General features: G+C 34.0%; 1 pseudogene; it reads right to left on the reverse strand.

Annotated features, from left to right (window-relative positions):
- Window positions 1-670: 670 nt before the first annotated feature.
- LOC132800757 (histone deacetylase 5-like) lies at window positions 671-11,456 on the reverse strand (annotated as a pseudogene).
- Between the last annotated feature and the right edge of the window lie 7,993 nt (window positions 11,457-19,449).

The following is a 19,449-nucleotide window of genomic DNA, read 5'->3' on the forward strand; positions in this document are numbered from 1 at the left end:
AACTTGCAACATTAAAAAAGGTAGGCCACTTGCTGAGTTAATTGTCAAAACCAAACTTATCATTTGCGATGAAGCACCTATGATGAGTAGATATTGTTTTGAAGTGTTGGATAGGACAATGGGAGATATTTTAAGATTTAGAAATCCATTAAGATTGGAGCAACCTGTTGGAGGTAAAATTGTCATGTTTGGAGGAGATTTTAGACAAATTTTGCTGGTTATCCCAAAAGAAAGTAGGCAATACATTGTCCTTGCAACTTTATGCTCATCATATTTGTGGAAATATTGTAAAGTTTTGAAGTTGACAAAAAACATATTATCAACAAATTTAGTTGCCAATTAACTTACAGACATTAAACATTAACTATAGAGAAACACAAATGAGTTAAAATAGAAAATTCATTAATTATTAACTAAATATTCCAAACATAAGTCAAAATGAGTTGCATCAAAATCCTAGAATGAAAATCTAACCAACAATAGGGAAATCCATACATAAAAATACAGATAAATTCATAAACTTAGATATGTTCTAGACGAGTTCACACATACAAATTTATTAATAATAAAAATAGAGGGAGTAGAAGAGAAAACTATGTCTTCAAAGCTCCAATCTTCAAGAATTTCCCAATCTCCAAGAAGAAGCCTCCAAGCTTCTATCTCTAGAACTTTAGGTGTTTTTCTCTCCAAACCTCCCTACTTGGGGTTCTTGCCTTAAGATGATATTTATAGCCCTCAAAGGTGGGTTAATATTGGCCTTTTGATCATCAAGGAGGAGATCAGCTCCAAAACAAGCATCAACATGGAGGATGGCACAGGCATGCCGGGGCATAGATGTGTGCGGGTAGGCCTGGACAAGGGCAAAGGTGCACGCTGTGTTGCACGGGCATGCTATGCAGGTGCTGTTGCATGGCATGAGGAGCTGGCATTGCTGCCTGAAGCACCTCACTTGGGCATGGGTGCGCAAATATGCCATGCTTGGGCATGCCCTTCGAGCTCCCTTATGAGCGCTTTTTGCTTTATGGGGCGCTTTATGAGTGGCTTCAAATGTCAACTTCATGCCCAAACTTGTTCCAAAATTACTACTTGAGCCATCCTACAAGATAACATACAAAACTTATCAAAATAATACTAAAGCTTAAGGTTTCCACAAAGAATCAAACTTAACTTAAAAGGCACTAAATGAGATTGTTATCCATACTAAAACCATATATAAAATAGGGAACTTGAGGAGAGAACTACACTATGTTAATTTGACTTCCAAGGCATCCAGTTTTGTACTATATATATTATATTGTAAGCATGTATTTTTATGCTATTGTACTTTATATAATGCTTCCTTTTTTGCAATGATACAAATTTAAAAGTTCAATGTAAAGTTTAAGCATTAAATCCAATGGTTTAAATATGGCTTAAAAGAAATCTCCAATTACTAACTAAATAAGAGAAAGTTCAATTAAAAAATAAAAAAATAAAGAAGCTACCGCTATTATAGGTGTTGTTTGACTGATTAACATCTTTGGTCATTCACGTGGAACTACAGGCCAAAAAGGACTCAATTCCTGGTAAACCTGGAAAATAGTTACATGAACTTTAGGTTATAGAAGCAAAGAAGCAGCAGAACAACCCTTCAAGAAATAAGAATATATATATATATATATATATATATATATATTGTAAATACATATAAGAGAATATAAAAGAATAATTACAACAAATGTTTCTTTACCCCTTGTATTACTCGCCATGGTTACTAAAATGGATAGGCCTCTGAAGATCCATGAATAGGATTATTTTCCAGGAGAACTTTAACACGAGCAAGCATTGAATTTGCTGTGGACTCGAGATTCTATACTCCTCCTAAAGCCAATACAATCTTACCATTGGCAAAATTCAACAACTGAAAATAAAAAAAGATTTGACAGACAAAAATGATATTGCAAAACATCACTTCAAACAATTATGAACCAAAATAAATCAAGAACTTATTTGGAAAAGACCAAAAAAGTATAAAAATAAAAATTAAAAAAACAAAATCCAAAACAAGGAGCAATGAAAGAAGAGACCAAAAGATTAAATTAAGTACTTATAAAAATTGAATTATCAATTAGATTAATAGAAGTCTAACCTTGTTCAGCATTACTAAGTATCCATATGGTATGACATGACAACCTCCTAGCGGATCACCAATGGCTATATCAAGCAATTACATAAATTAGTTTGAAGAAACAATTTTTTAAACAAAATCACTTTCCCATGTGAAAAATGCCAATAAACCTATTCTTCTACATGCACATACACACATATTTATATACATATTACACACACACACACACACACACACACACACACACACACATAGCTTAGCTATGGTAGGAGAAGTCTCCCACTATTCAGATATATATACATTTACAAATTCTATTAATTCTATAAAAGATTTATATGTCAAAATGAAAGAATTCCATTTTCTCATTGAACAAAACAGGGTCCCTTAACAAAAATGTTTCTTCTTTGCTTTCCTGGTTGCCATCCCACAAACATTTGTCCCATTAAAGTTGGTTTTGTAATATTGGATTTCTTTCAAATAATCCACTGAACATAAAAGTATTAACAACTTCTACATCATGCTGAGTAACCTCCTCTAAAAAGATAATCAACTCATAAAGTACCACCAACCTGCATCAAATCCAGCAGAGATTATAATAATGTCTGGATCAAATTCCTTGGCAAAAGGAATTAAAATGTGGTCCCAAACTGCAAGATAGTCTGCATCCCCTTACTGACAATTCTGCCATGGAACATTTATAATATACCCTGCACCCGGACCTTCACCAACCATATTGTAATAATCATCGTTATTGGCAGGATAAAAACTCCAAAACTCATGCCTGCCAAAAAATAAGAAAGCTCGCATGCCACATACAAGGACAATTCAGTTGCAGGTTAAAGCCTGCTTAATTTTAACAAAAAGGGGCAAAAATGAATATGATGGAAATTATTGTTATGCCACTTGCATGGACCAGTCTTTAATATTCATAAGACTACTTTATAGCATTTTACATTTGTTGAGCGAATAATAGGTACATGTCTAACCAATGCTTTCTCAATGAACTTAATAATTGAAGTTTGTGGATGCGATTAGAGCTAATAAGCAAAAGAAAAGATCATCAACTCAATTTATAACATACCTATGAACAAAGAAGGATAAAACACGACAATCTTCCCAGAACATCTTTTGAGTAGCATTCCCATGGTGAACATCCTAACCAATGATTAAAATCCAGTTGATACCAAATTCTGGTTGCTAAGTAAAATACATGAACAGAGTTATCAGGAGGTAACCAGCCAAAGAAATATTGCATATACACTAATTCTAGATATGGTAACTTGAAAATATGACTTTTAAAACTAAATCAATAAAACAAGGCTCTAGGCTCTAACTTTTTCATTTAACAGGAAACTCGTTGCAATAGCCACATTGTTGTATAGACAAAATCCCATTGCTTCATCTTGTTCAGCATGATGCCCTGGAGGTCTAACAATGGCGACACCAGAATTTGATTTTCCCTTAGCAACTCTTTCAGTAACCTATTTAATAGTCCCAAAATTTTGAAACATGATACATATCACAACCTGCAGCAGATACAATCTGACCTCAGCATCTGAAAATGATCCAATACAAGCAGGTATAATTCTTCAAGTGGTCTAAAAACTCAAGATTCTAACAGTAAAAAATAAATAAATAAATAAAATAAAAATCCCTACAAATTCCTTACCTCTATTACAGAGCCTGCAGTAAGATATGCAGCTTCAGATGATCCTTCATTGAAATATATGAAATCGTATTTAGATGGCTCTCTTTGAATACTGTTTGGAGCTTATATTTCTTAATCAAGTCCACATGTTTTTCAGCGTGAACTGCCAAAAATATTTTTTTCAGCTTCTTTGGCATCCAACAGGACACAACTGAAAAACGAAAAGCCGCCAAAACCCATTTGAGAAACCAAACAAATATCCACAAAATTGAAATTCCAAATAAACTAATCATATTAATACTCTCCAAAAAACCTATTTCAAAATTCAAAATAGAAAAAGCTTTAAAAGTTTTTTTTTCCCCCCACTTTTTGGGCTTGTTACAATTTTCGTTCTTCCCTCCCTCCAACTTTCCAGGAAGCTAAACAACACATCAAATATACCAATAGTTTAAACACCAAAAATAAGTAGTAAAAGGTAAAAGAAACCTTTTATGAATGCCCTCGGATTGGAGCTTGTCCCAAATTGCTAGGATTGGATTCGGGCATTCAGGGTGGGGCTCATGTTGGGGGTGCATTGCTTAAAAATCCTCTCGTCAAACAACAATCCCACCACCCTCCGTTGACTTTTAGCTGCAGGAACATTAATTTGAACCAAATTACATCTACAGCATTGATTCTTTTGATCTTTTTCTAATTAAACTAAGTTATAATAATGATTTTTGGTAAATAAAGTTATGATATTGATTTGCGTATCAATTAAACAAGAGTTTTCATTGACTTTCAGTGGATTTCAGGCAAATACAAGGTTCTAAGATTGAGTCCCATTATAAAAAAAAAAAAAAAAAAAAAGTTCTTTTTACAATTCCATTTAAATTCTATATAGTTTTAAGTATTTTAATTATCCAAAATACCCTTTTTAATTTTTGTTTTTGGCATTTTCAAACTGTATATATATAATCTTTCTTCTTTCTACGGTAGTCATTAAAGCAGGTTCATGGCATTATGTAATTGGTTCTCGCATTCTTCCGATAGACCACCACTATCCCTTTATATTGGTTTTTATTTAAAAAAATTAATTGTTGTTTTGTTTCTTTTATTAAAAAAAAAAAAGAAGAAAAGAAAAAGAAAGATCAACGGCTGATTTTTTTGGCTGGTATACAGTCGGCATATGCCATTTAAAAATCTAGATCCAACTTTCTAATGTTGTTAGTATCCCTTTTCAGGTGGTGGAAGGTCTTTCAAGTTAAAATATATATATATATATATATTTAATTAATTAAGAGTAAAAGAATGCAAGATTTATTTTTATTTTTTTTAAAAAAGGACAAAGTGGCAGCAGAGCCATGGTCTACTATAACTCCTTTGGTAGCCATAGTCGGTCAATCACAAACGTGGCTACTATTTTACAGGGGAGAAGTTTAAAAAATTAAAGGAAAAAAAGAAAGAAAGAAAACATTGAATACAAAGGCATTTTAATATATTTAATAGATATACAACCCTATAAAGTTGTTTTGGTATTACAATTAGAACTCCTCAAAAAATAATAATAATATAAAATTTACAAACATAAGCACATTTACGTGAAACCCGTAAGAGTTTCCTAATTGCTTTGAAAAAAATTTCAAGTAATGGCAAAGATTAAACTCCAGCTAATGAAAACCCAAAAACTTCAAGTAATGACAAGAGAAAAGGCAAAAATTTAGGGTTTTGTTTGGAGTAATTTGGCTTATTGCCCTTGTGAGCAGGGCCTTAACGATTTATACCCATCAATTCATCAAAATTTTTGTTTTACCCTTTAATATCGATTATACCCTTTAAAATTTTTTAAAAGATGTCCATGTCCTGTTATTTTATTTTACTTCAATCAATTTTCACAAAAACACCCTTCGTTCAATTTCACCACACCACATTTTTAACTTTTCAACTAAAAAAACAAAAATCCACTTTTTCATCGACTTGTAATCCTTATTTTTTGATCCAATACAAGTAGAATCCGATATTGGCTTGGTCTTCTCCCTCAAAAAGCATTCTCAGGTTTTTATTTTTATTTTTATTTTTCTTTATTCTTTTGCCGTGTGTATGTATATATATTGTAGAGTTGATATGTACATTAAATACTTTGAATTTAAGTATACATGACATTTTTTGAGTACATTGTGATACATTTAGGAGTTTGAATCATCTGATTGGTGTTTAAAATCAGTTCAAAATTTGAAATTGTTTAAATTTATGTTAGATTAAGGTTTTTGTATGGAAGTTATTATAAACTAGGTTTTAGGATAGATGGACATCGGGTAGCAGTAGGAAATGAATAGAAGGAAAAAATGGGATCGGTTTGGCCTAAAACGGTGGCTAGAGGTGGGAGACACGATCGGGTCGGGATTTGGGTGTGAAACTCGGTTCAAGTGGGTTCTAGTCGACCCGGCTGAAGCTTGAAGGAGAAGCATACGACATGTCGTCTGGGACAAACGACATGTCGTTCAACGGTCCAACCCAGACAACACATCGTTCCATGAAGATGACACGTCGTTCCAGGAAAACAACATGTTATTTTGTGTCGTGCAGACTAGATGACACACCGTTTGCTGACATCATCAATGAAGTCAGCCTTATTTTTTTTTTTAAATTTAATTTTTTTTCGGGTTCATCAAAAAAAGATTAAAATATGGGGTTTGTAAAAATTTATAATTTCTTTAAAAAAATATAATTGTTTTTTGTTATTACCAAACCTTTAGACAAGCACAAACATTAAAATAAAAACCAACATAAATTAATATTTTTTGGTCCATTGGGATCTCTCTTAATGAATATGGTACATTTAAGAATACGGTACATTGATATGCATTGTTTCAATAATTTTTTGTTCGCTTTATAAGATTCATATAAGGTTCATATAAGTGATAGTTTGGATAAATAAATGTGTTTGATCAATTTTTATTTCATTTAAGTTGTTTATACATAGTTATATACATACATATATATATACACACACTTTAAATGTGGATGAAAAATGAGCAGCATCGGCAATTTAAATTTAAATGGTTATTTTGTATTGTTTTGAATTATATATATTTTGTATTCGTAATTTATGGTTGTGGTTATTTATATATGTATACATAGTTGACTATGTGGTTAAAGGTAGATAAAAATTTATTGATGTTGTCAATTTACATCTATAGGCTGTATTTTAGAATGGCACCAAAGAGGAACCTGCAATCTCAATCGAAGAAGGGAGGTAAGAAGGTGCAAACCAAGAGACGAGGTGGCAGCACATCAGCACCTGACTCTAAGTGTCGACGAACTTCTAGGCAGCAATCCAAATTTGAGAAGGAAAGCACCAAACTTCTAGGCCATATTTTACTCTCCTCTCCCCCATCTGAGATGGTAAGTTTTATATTCATTTACGTAGCTTTGTGCCGTAAATAATAAGACATCTTTAACCATTTATTCATGAATGTGAATACTCGAGAAAAATTTCACCCGATGGCTAATGGTAATTGCCAATAGGCCATCGGGATTTTTTTTTTTTTTAGTTCGTTGTAGCTTGATTATTGATGGCTGCATCGGTAATACCACTAGTGCAAAAATGTTAACACATATGTCTTAAGATTTGTTTGAACATTATTTTTATCAAATTGGGATGGAAAAATATTGTATGAGTAAATGGTTGACTTCCATTCGATCTATGTAAATTATTTTGCAGGCCAATGACACTCTAAGGGAATGGATTTTCTAGGATGCTGATATATTTACAACTAGGGTGCATTCTTTTGAGAACCCAACAGAAGCCAATGAAGTAATTAAAATGTGCTTACAGGTGATCAATTGGAAAAGTACAGGCAGACATGTTTTGGACACTTAGTTTAAATGCAGAACCTTAGGTTCTGTGGTCATATAGTTCATAACCTACTATACAGACGAGTTGTGTCCAACGATTCTTAGGTAATTGAGTTTAACTTTGGTGGATCTAGAGTTCGGTTTACAAAATAGAAATTTGCATTTATTACTAGCTTAAAGTTTTGTCGGTATTCTTCTACATTTGATATGCAAACTCCTAAATCAATAAAGCTGCGTAAGAGGTTGTTAAAAGATAGGTCTAACTTGAAACCACCCGAATTGGAACGAATATTCAAGAGTACACATTTTGTGGATGATTGGGGTGCAGTAAAGATTGCCTTACTATATTTCCTAATTCATGGTGTACTTGAAATGGATTCGAGGGTTCAAGTCAATAGAAAATTTGTTGAATTGGTTGATGATATCGAGCTTTTTAATTCCTACCTTTAGGAGCCATAAGGAGACGATTGAGTCGTTGCATAATGCATTCCATCACAGAGGACGTGAAGTAAAAAATAAATCACACTCATATGACATAAAAGGTTTTCCGTTGGCGTTTTAGGTACATTTTAACATCAAATATAAATTTAGTGTTTAATTAAAAATTATATTTGATAGCCTATATTTTATATTTTGTAGGTGTGGGGTTTTGAATCAATTCCTGATTTTGGTAAATATTTTGGTGAACGGTAGGAAACTCGTTATCCTAGGATCGTTGGATGGCATGCTACAAGTCAACTGAACCATTATGTTGTGCATTGTTGGTTCACCTCAAATAGTGATGTAAAGCAAATTTATTTAGACTACATGCTACAACTACATTCAAGTTATATTACATTTTTTGTTTCTAATATATAATTTTTTGTTTTCCATTTTTCTTTGTTTGTTCTTTTTTTCTTTCTTTCTTAATTTCATGTAGTATGTTGTGTATTGGAGGTTAGATGCTCCCGAAAATGAGAAAAATATGAATTACTGGCGAACAATAATAGTTAACGTACATGAGGTTTGCAATGCAGAACCACCACTTGTAGCAATGATAGCATCCGAGATAGCCGTTGGTGGTAAAGATCCGTCCAAAGCTTGAATGCATTGTAGTGCCCCACTAGATGATAATGTAAGGTTATGCAACTGTTACTTGCAAAATATGTATTACATAAGTTGATGAATGTTGTACTACTATATATTTACTTAGTTTTTGGATATTGATATTGATTAGATTAATCGTGTGGAGGCAAAAGTTGATGAATTAAAGAAATATGTGGTTGATAGTCATGATAAAGTCAACCAAGAGATGGCTTCTTTCAGGAAGATGTTTAGTTATATTATTGACCAACCAAAGCATCAGGTATCATAAATTGCACTTTTCATTTATAGTTATTTTTTTTAATAAGGAAAAAGAATAGAAAAACACTCACATCCCATTATATATTTTTTTTTTCAATTACATTTTTCTTTTTTTTGTCTTCCACCGAATTTGCCCCAAAAAAAAAAAATTTTGACATAAAAGAAATGTCCATGAAAAGACAACAGATTTTTGAAACTCTATTTCTAAGAGTTAATAAAGGATTAAATTAAAAATTCATCAAAAACAGGATTAGATTAAAAATAAAAAAATCAATAAAATGATGAATCTTGACCTTTTAATTTATTATTTGCCAAATGTTACTTAGACTAGGAAAGAAGTTTAAATAGAAAAACAAAACAATAATAAATAAAGGATGAATTATTACCATTGCTATAATTTGTCATGTGTTATTGGATCCCCGAAAGCTCTAGATAAAGCTTATTAGCTAGTAAGAGGGTCCAAGTTCGTGAAAAACCCTTTTATGATTTTGGTTTTTTTTTTTTTTTTTGGTTCCTTTTTCTTTTTAGTGAAAACCAGATGTCAGTTAAGAAAAGGGAAATCTCATAATGTGCCTACCAGTGACTTAAATATAACATGGCCTAGTATTTTATGCCAAACTTGAGAGGTATTTACAACTTTGGTGTTCAATGCAACTGATGTACCATTTTCATCCATATTCAATTTAAAATTATTGTTCTTCATTCAAACACACATCAATTTATTTCCATGAGGATCAAATATAGTACATGTCATGTTTGAGAAGTGTAATGCATATTTGTTCTCAAGCATGACCTACACTAAGCATGTTCTCACATAAAGAAGGTATATAAAGAACATCATGGATAGTTATGATACCTTTGGTGGTGTGTATCACCACATCTCCTTTGCCTTTCACTTCCATCAAGGTTCCATTTTCAATTTTAACTTTGTTATGGCTGCTCTTATCCAAGTTTGTGAACTGCTCATGCTTATGAGACATATGGTGTGTTGCTCCACTATCAGTGATCCATCATTTATCATTCTTGATGCTACTAAAGCAAGTAGCAACAAACAACTCTTCGGATTCACTATCACTTGCATTATCTTTAGCAACATTTACTTGTTACTTATCCTTCTTGTTAACCTTGCATACTCTCTCCACATGACCGTTTTGATGGCATTTATGGCAAAATGCATCCGGCCTCCACTAACACCTTCTAGGATTATGACCTTTCTTCTCGCAATGGTGACAAGGTTCATAAGACTTCCTTTTGGGTTTGCTAGTTTCATCTTTCTCCTTTATGACTTTAGGCTTGTTCTTCTTTTGATTTTGTGTCTTTTGATGTTGTTTTAACACAAATGCAGCCTCCATTGACTCTTCATGTCTAATCCTCCTCCTATAATATTAAGAGAGACAAAGTTGGAGTTTATTTATTTGTTTTGTTTGTAGGATAAAACTTACTAATTCTTAAAGAATAAGAAGACCAGATTTTTTTTACGATTGAAATGAAATTAAGTAATTCTACTCAGCAAAAGCCAAAATAATGGAATTAAATGCAAGTCTTCTAGAAATTAAAAATGGCAAAACAATTTTTTTTTCTGTGTGATAAACAAAAGAAATGATAAAATGCATGGACAATAAAAGAAAAATATGTAGAGAGATTGTAGTAGCAGATAATGGGAGAGACAAGTAGAAGATAATGGAAGAGACAAAGATATAATAAAGAAAATGATGAACTAAATTTAAGGTTTCTTTTAAAGATTTTACCTAGTGGGTCTCTATGGCACTGGTCTTTATGGGGTCTCTTTGCATCCATAGGTCTTCAAGAAGAAATCACTGAAGGAGTCAATGCAAAGGGTGGACACAAGGAAAGAGAAGCCTCTACTACACTTGCAAGAAGTGAGCCATTAGGCAGTCCTCCACGAAGTAAATGGCATTTGTATGTCTAAATTTATTTATATATATTTATTTTGTCTATTTTTTTTTGTTTTTGCTGAATAGAGTGTCTTATAAACCAAAACCTGAAGGCAAAAGCCTACAAATAATAGTTGGTCTCACAGCCACTCCCCTGGGTAACAAAAGTAAAGAAAAGACTAGGTAAAGAGTTCAAAGACAAGGTACCAGTGATGGAGCTTTTTAGACACCCATCACACACAAAATGAGCTAAGAAATTGGCTTTCCTAGGGGACCACACAAAAGACACTTCTGACACCTGTTTTTCAGTTGAAGTATCATTGACTACTCCTTTTGCTATCTAGTGGATGGTTTGAAGATAAGGGTTGTTCAAGTTGAGGATTATGTTTTTGGCATCTGATTTGCACCATACTTTAGTCGAACCTTCCTCATTTGCCATGCTCAAGCCCTGCAACACACTAAAGGCTTCAACCAATTTCAGAGTATCTGAGTGAAGCTGAATAGCCTTGATTTTTATCATTTCACCTAGGTGATCTTTTGCAACGACTCTAATCATGCTAACTCCATCTTTAATAATGGCATTCGTATTGATTTTGATGATTTGCAAAGGTGGTTTACACCACATAATCCTGCTAGAATGGATTACTGATCCTTCAAGGCAGTTCTTGAAAATTATTGCTTTAGCCTATTCAAATTTAAGCTTCAACCAAACTATTGTATTCTTTAGGGAAAAAGTTTTGTTGTCAAAAAGAGCATTGTTTCTTATTTTCTAGAGCTGGTCCAAAATGAGAGAGGCATAGAGGAAGAAGTCCTCTTTGTCAGTAGTATGGATCGGAAGATCACCAATGGGGTTAGTCAATAAATTCAGCTTCTCTTCTAAAGATTTATCCCATTTAACGCTTCAAGGCATAGAGAACCAAATTGCTTTGGCCATTTGACAATGAAAGAATAAATGCCAATCAGATTCAAGACAACCACAGTCATGTACACAATCTCTAAATTCAACTGCAATATTGCAAGTGAGGAGAGTGGAAGCAATTGTAAGACCATGATTAGCTAATTTCCATAGGAAAAACTTAAGTCTTTCATAATTTTTTGAATTCCAAAGATATTTCCACCAATGGGAGGATGGGAAGTCATCCCAATATTCTAATTTGTATGTTGATTTACAGAAAAGCAGTCGTTAGAATTTCCATACCAGATTAGTTTGTCCTCTAAGTTTAAGTTCGTGCAGGGGATCTTATATATGTTTGGGATAGTGTCTCTGTCAAACAAATAATGAAGCATCCCTGTATTCCAATTACCATCCGAGAGCCTAAGGGAATTGACCATGCCACACTCAAGATTAGCTTCCTCAGAAATAGGGGTTGGTCTAAAGCTTGGGTTATTAGGAACCCAATGGTCTTCCATATGTTAATTCCATCCTCTTTTCCCACTCTGAAATAGAGCCTATTTAGGATGAGCTTTATAGAAAGGAGAATGCTGTTCCAGGTCCAACAGTTGCACTTTTTCTTGTTGCACCTTATGAAGGAGCTTCCAGCAAAATAATTGGATTTTAAAGCTTGAACCCATAGCTTGTCCTAGTTTATGGCTAAAAACCAACCCAACTTGCTAAGTAGTACTAAGTTCATATCTTTTAACCTTCTTAAACCAAGACCTCCAAAAAATTTGGGCCTACAAATCCTCGACCAAGAAATTAAGGTGTAATTCCTACCATTCAGCCCTCTACCTCATAAAAAACTACTAGCCATGCAACTAAAATTGCATATAAGGGACTAGCAATGACAACTGATTTTATCAGAGTGAATCTACCAGCCTGGGATAGTTGCTTGGCCTTCCATCCTTGGAGTTTAACCTCCACCTTCCTCTTCAAATCCTCATAAGCCTTAGAATGATTCCTTCCAACAAACATTGGGTTGCCAAGATACTTGGCCTCTTTCGGCAGCTCATTCAATCCAAGTATCTTTTTAATGCTTTTCTTGGTCTTTCTCTGTGTATTCTTGGAGAACAAGCACCCAGACTTCGAATAGTTTACCTTTTGACCTATACAACTATAGTATAGATTGATGTAATTGTTCACCTCTCGAACCTCATCAAGGTTAACCCTACACAAAAGTAAAATGTCATTTGCAAAGAGCAGGTGAGATATCACTAGGCTGTGATGCGAACCCGCCCGAGCTCACACCACCGATAACTCGCTGGGGTACTGATCCGATACGGATGAAGTCTGGACCGATCACTAGGGCTCAAGCTAAGAGGTTTAAGGATAACCTTGCTGCCTTTATCCAGAGAGTAATTCATTCTCAAAAGGGCTTGTCCATACCTAAGGATAAAAGACCTGTTTTAAGTATCCAAGTGGTGGAGGCCGATACATCGGATACCCATACATCGGACATTTTATATTGAACACCCTTGCCTCGGACATCGGAGCCTTGACTCGGACATTTGATCTCGGACTTCGGACATTGGATGTAACTTAGCTCGTACAGACATCAGTTAGCTCGGCCAGACACAAGTTAGCTCGAACAGACATCAGTTAGCTCGGATAGGCCATAAGTTAGCTCAAACATCAGGCAGACATAAGTTAGCTCGGTTGAAGACATAATTCAGCCTAGATGTCAAAGTCAACTCGTTACCTAATTTGCGATTGACTTTCTTTCTTTCTAGATTATTTATTTATTTATTTTCTAGACAAATAACTTTAGGAAGGTTTTTATTTTATTCTTTCCATTGTAAATTAATTAATTCCTAATTTAATATAAAGGAATTAATTAATCAAACTTAGATTAGGAAAGGAAGTATAGTTTCGGCTAACTAGGTTTCTTTATGTGTGTGGCCGGTTTTTCCTAGGGTTTTTAGGGTTTATCTTATTTCTTTCAAAGCCTATTTAAAAGCTTATTCTTCAATAAGAATACAACTTTGATTTGATTAAGAAAATACTTGTGAGATTAATTATCTCTTTGTTCTTTGAGAACACCTAAAACACCATTAGAGAATTGGTTGTTTTAGCTTGACTTATCAATAGGTTTTCCATCCACTATTGTGGCGTCTACATTATACCAAGGTTTCTAACCATAGGTTTGCTAGGGTTTGAGGTCAATTCCATTAGAACTTGAACTTAATTGAGATCGGACAAATATAATACGGGTTTAGGAGCAGGTCGTCCTAAGTTCGTATCAGGCTGAATCTACCAATTTTGATTTATGAATTTTTCTTTCTCTTTATAGCTTTAGCAACATCCTGGACAGCAACTTAGAGTACAAAATGAAAAGGAATATCTAATACCTCTTTCCATTTCCATCTTGCTAAACACACTACTGTTAAGCAATAACTCCACAGAATCAGTTGAAATAATTCTCGTTAATACACTCCAATCAACTTGATCATACACTTTCATCATATCAATTTTGAATCCAACAAGACCGTTGCCACTTTTCTTCTACTTCATCGTGTGGTAAATTTCATTAGCTAAAATGGAGTTTTCACCAATCCATCTACAAAGGATAAAGGTCGCTTGGGAAGGAAAGATGATTTTGTCCAGAATGGGATGAATTCTTTCTGTTATAATCTTGGAAAAAATCTTTTACACTATATTACAGAGGCTTATTGGCCTGAAATGATTAAAGGTGGAGATTTGTTTAGCCTTCAGAGAAAGCACAATGAATGTTTTGTTGATGGCTCACAGAATGTTAATTAATAGGAAGGCATTCTATATCATGATGATTACATCGTCCCCTAACATACTCCAATATCCTTGGAAGAAAAGAGTAGGCATCTTATCAGGCCCATAAGCTCTAATGGGATGCATGCTATTAACTATTCTTGAGATTTCGTTTATTAAAGAAAGAGCGTTGATCATTCCATTGTGTAGATCAGTAACATCTTCTTGAATGTAGTCTTCTAAATAGCCACAAAACACCGTAGGTTCCGTTTGGAACAACTCCGAGTATTTCTTAGTCAAATAATTACCAATTTTCAATCTAGAATTCGGCCATTTACCGTTATCATCTTTAATGACAATGATGATATTCTTCCTTCTATTAGCAACCATTAAGGCATGAAATAATTTAAAATTATGGTCTCCAGCTTTAAGCCATAGTTCTCTGGATTTTTGTCTCCAAACTAACTCCAGCCTTAGCCTTCACTCATCAATATCAGATTGGATTACTTGTTGTGATCTTAGAACCTCCTTAGTGGGAGGATAGTTGTACATTTGGGATAGTTGAGTTTCAAGGGCCTTAATTTTAGATTGACAAAAGCTGAAGCTTTCTCTATTTCAAATCTTTAAGGCTTTGGCTGTGTTAGAGATTCTAGCACAAAGAGAAACCCTTCAATGACCTCATAATTTGCAGCTCCATGCCTCTTTGATAACCTTCTCACATAAAGGATTACGGGTCCAAGCATCCAGTAAACAAAAAGTTCTATGGATAAAAGTGTGGTTTTGCTTTAGGGATAATTGCAATGGGAGCTTATTGGAACCAATAGGAGGGAGGTGAAGAATACCAGCTTGGTTGAATAAAATCCGTCAGTCTGGGCTAACTAGCACCCTATCAACATGTTTTTTGATGGTCGCATTACCCCACCTTCCATTGCACCAAGTAAGGATGGCAATTTGCCCCTATAACCCGAAATTTGCAGTGCATCTCCCCTAACTGGTGGTTTTTTCTCGAAAAATTGAGGTTACAGGGTGGGCTGAGGGCAAAATTCTAAAGTCTGAATTAGAGTCGAGCCGAAACTGAGGAATAACATTCCCAGCCCGAACCCGACCCAATATATATTTTTATTTATTTTTTTAATAATTTCATTTATGTAATTAAATTTAATATTTATTTTTTTTATCTTTTTTTTTTTTTGTTCTTTTAAGTTTTTTAGTTAGTCAATTGTATGTACGTAGGCCTTATAAAAGAAATTTTTTTTATATAAATTTCTCAAAAAAAAAAAAGTATATCCATTATAAAAAAAAAAAACGGGATAGCGATGCAGAGAATGGGTTGCCCCATCCCCAATTGAGAAATTCCCATCCCCACCCCACCTCTAAAGAAACAAGGAAAACTATTGGGAAGGGACGGAAAATTTCCCGTAGCGACATAGATGGGATTTTAAAAAATGGCTTCATCCCGCCCCGTTGACATTGCTAGCACCAGGTGTAGATGGTCCCACTAAACTTAAAGTCAAAAACACCTAACTCAGACATGAAGTTCCTTAAGAAAAAGTTTGATTTACTAGTCATTTTCTTCCTCCATATTTTTCTTCTTGAAAAGTAATATCATTGAAATCCCCCATGTATGGATGTCACTATCTAAACTAACCACCTCAACCAATTCCAACCAAAAACTCCCTCCTAGTGATCTCTCTGTTGGGCAATAGCAGAACCAACAACTACAAATTAACACATTTGGAAGAATGGTAGACACACCAATAATTCATTTAGACTTATAAATAACTAACTAGCCTAATTCTGATTTCCAAACAAGAGCCAACTCCCTGCTCTTTGATTAACATCAAAAGGTAATCCTCTTGCAATTTTCAACATGCTGACTCCATATGCTTTGGTTTCAATGAGGAATAAACCGAGGGAGGAAGATTTCTTAACGAGGCTCTTTATACCTTGCACTACTGAGACTCTTCGAAGACCATGATAGTTCCAAGAGTTAACATTCATGATGATGTGGGGGGCATGATGAGGCCCGCCTCCTCAGCCATAAGACTACCCAAAATGGATGACTCTCCCTCATTGTTAGTCCTTCCCAGAGGACTATCCAGATTCCTAATCCCCCTTCCTAAATCTTTTAGTTTAATTTTAGGGGAATAAGACTTTGTTTCGAACTCAGTATCTTCTTTCAATCTAGGTGAGAGGGAAGAGGCTCGTACTAGATTCGTGGAACTATATGAAGAAGTATTAATAGGTGGTTCTACATCCAACCCAAATGAGTCACACACTTCCTTAATAACTATGCTAAGCCTCCTTTTGAAATTAAAGGCCTTAGTTGGGGATCTGCGGGCTTCCCTTTTTCTTTTTTCTGTTGTTCTTTTTTTTTTTTTTTTCAGATGGCACACATAAAGGGAGGCTCGATTATTTTTTGCCCCAATCTAGTTGTGGTGTTGGGCTCCAAGTCATGGGCCGGTTCATGAGAGGTTGCTCCACCCTCTTTCTTTTCAGTGGTAAATTTAAAGGGAAAAAATTCCACCTTCTTTCCAAATTCAAAAACTTACTCTGATTTTTCTGACACAGTATCCTACTATGATGTAACATCATAGCTTGTAGGTTGTGCCCTTAGACCCAAGGAAGTATCCATATGTCCTTCTCTAATAGGAGCTTGCTACCGTTTCCTACATCCTGTAACACCTCGGAAGTCCCACCTGGAGTCAAACATGCCTAAGTTCACTCACCTTCCTCCTTAGACTCCAACTAAGAGTCATTCAAGTCTTTTCCTCTAGCCTTCATAGGAACACTTTATTCTTAGTATCGGGATTTACATCCATGAGAAGGTATCGAAGATCTTACTCTAGGTAGTTCGACTTTTCTCAAAAGATTACCTTCTATAACACCCATGAACGCGTTTGCTTCAGCCAGTAACCAAGGGCCAAATTGGTCTCCTTTAAGAGTTTTATCATCAACTAGAGGCTTAGGATAGGAATTTTTTTCACGTCCTACTTTACCACATGCATAGCAAAATTTTGCCAGCCGTTCATAAGCAAATTGGACCTAAGTACCTCATTTTCCAATATTATGGAAAAAACCTATTGGGAGAGGCTTGGAAATATCTACCTCAACTTGAATACGCATGTATTTCATTCCAATCATATTAGTTCTGGAGGTAAATTCGCACTGCAAAACCTCTTGAAAGGGACCCCCAAAGCACTATCCCTTATCATGAACTACAAGGGGAGTCCGTGATAGAAAAACTAAAATTCAATTCATCAAAGGAGGACACCTGCTTCCATTCTCTCAAGACAAGGTGTGCTCCATCAATGGACCATGGTCTCTGCCTCCAAATTTTGTTTCTATCAGCAACCATCTTAAAACAAAATAAGAAGATATTTGGTTGCAATAGCTCAATCTGCACCAGATCATTGGTAAACCAGACTCAGCAGATAATTGATTGAACCACTTTTTTCTTGATGTGTTTATTAGACATCACCTTTCCCACCAATCTTGGTTGGGAGAGATGATGGGAACTCTCTTCATCTGCCACTAGCTCGAGTTGTGGGACTTCATTATTCACAAGGATCTTATGGCTTTCCTTCATTCTAGGCCCAAAGGAATAGCTTATAATGAACACCACAGAGGTGTAGGCTAGGTTATCAGAAACCACTAAGAAGTAGCTCTGGGGAGAAAGGGGTTAACGTACATATATATTTATGTTGTGTGTGACCTGTGAATGACCTTTATATATTCTTTGGTAAAACACAAAAATGGCCTATTACCCAAGTGTTATGTATGTATTATCAATATATCAATAATCACATGTCTATGCATATTTTGCTTTTCAAGGGCACTCTGCTTGTGGTCACGTTCTTTTTCAAATAAATAGTTGACATGCTTTTTCAAATAAATAAGTGAAATTAAAATAGTTGTTTTAATATCTGTCTTTCCTTTGGTTTCTTATTTGACTTTTACTTGCAAAATGTTTATTCCTCTATCCATTTTTGGGAAAAGCCAAGGATTCTTTTATAGCAATTTTACTCATCTATCCCATTCCCTTTCCACATTCGTTTTTTCTATTTTTTTTTTATATTTATGATTTTTTTTGGAAAAATACGAAATAATACCTAAGCTTTGCTTTTTTGGTTCTAGTGAATTTATGTAACCTTCAGTATCACATTGCCAAAAAGATACATGACCTTATCATAGTTCTCTGTCTCACTCTTTATGCTAAAATAGATAGTTAGTCTATCACCTAAAAAAGAAAAAGATAGTTAGCCAAACTTTTGAAACACTTCAGAACCCATTAAAAAATAAAAATAAAAATAAAAACATAATGTAACAATTCTTTTAAACCATATATACTTTTCTTATAACCTACTAATTTGGATGTTGATTTACTCACCTTATCTATATAATTATATAAAAGTAAGATAGTGAGCAAAAATTTTTGTCACTTGTCATCCTCATATTCATTCTATTTCCGTCCAAATTCATTACCCAAAAAAAAAAAATGCCTTAAAAATTCCACAATCTTAAAGTCATTGCCATATATCATCTTTAAATTCATTTTATTTCCGTCCAAAAGCATTACAAAAAAAATTAAAAGTCCAAAAATAAAATTGTTTGAAAAATTTTACAATCTTTATAAAACTTAAAAGGAATAATTTGATCTTAATTTTTGAAAATTTCCATATTATGTGGGTATTATCAAGATTTGGTTATAAATATTTACAATAATGTGTACAACAATTTTAGCATAAATTATATAAATAATATCTCCACAAATAATTTACATAAATAATATTTTCACAAATAAAAATTTCACGATCTTTATAAAGCTTTAAAAAAAAAAAGAAATTTGATCTTAATATTTGAAAATTTCCATAATATGTGGGTACGAAGATTTTATTTTTGGTGATGGAATGAAACTTGGCAAGATAAATTTTTTTCTCCTTATCTGATTTCTTTT

Source organism: Ziziphus jujuba, chromosome 2 (genome assembly GCF_031755915.1).
Source record: "Ziziphus jujuba cultivar Dongzao chromosome 2, ASM3175591v1".
NCBI lineage: Eukaryota > Viridiplantae > Streptophyta > Magnoliopsida > Rosales > Rhamnaceae > Ziziphus > Ziziphus jujuba.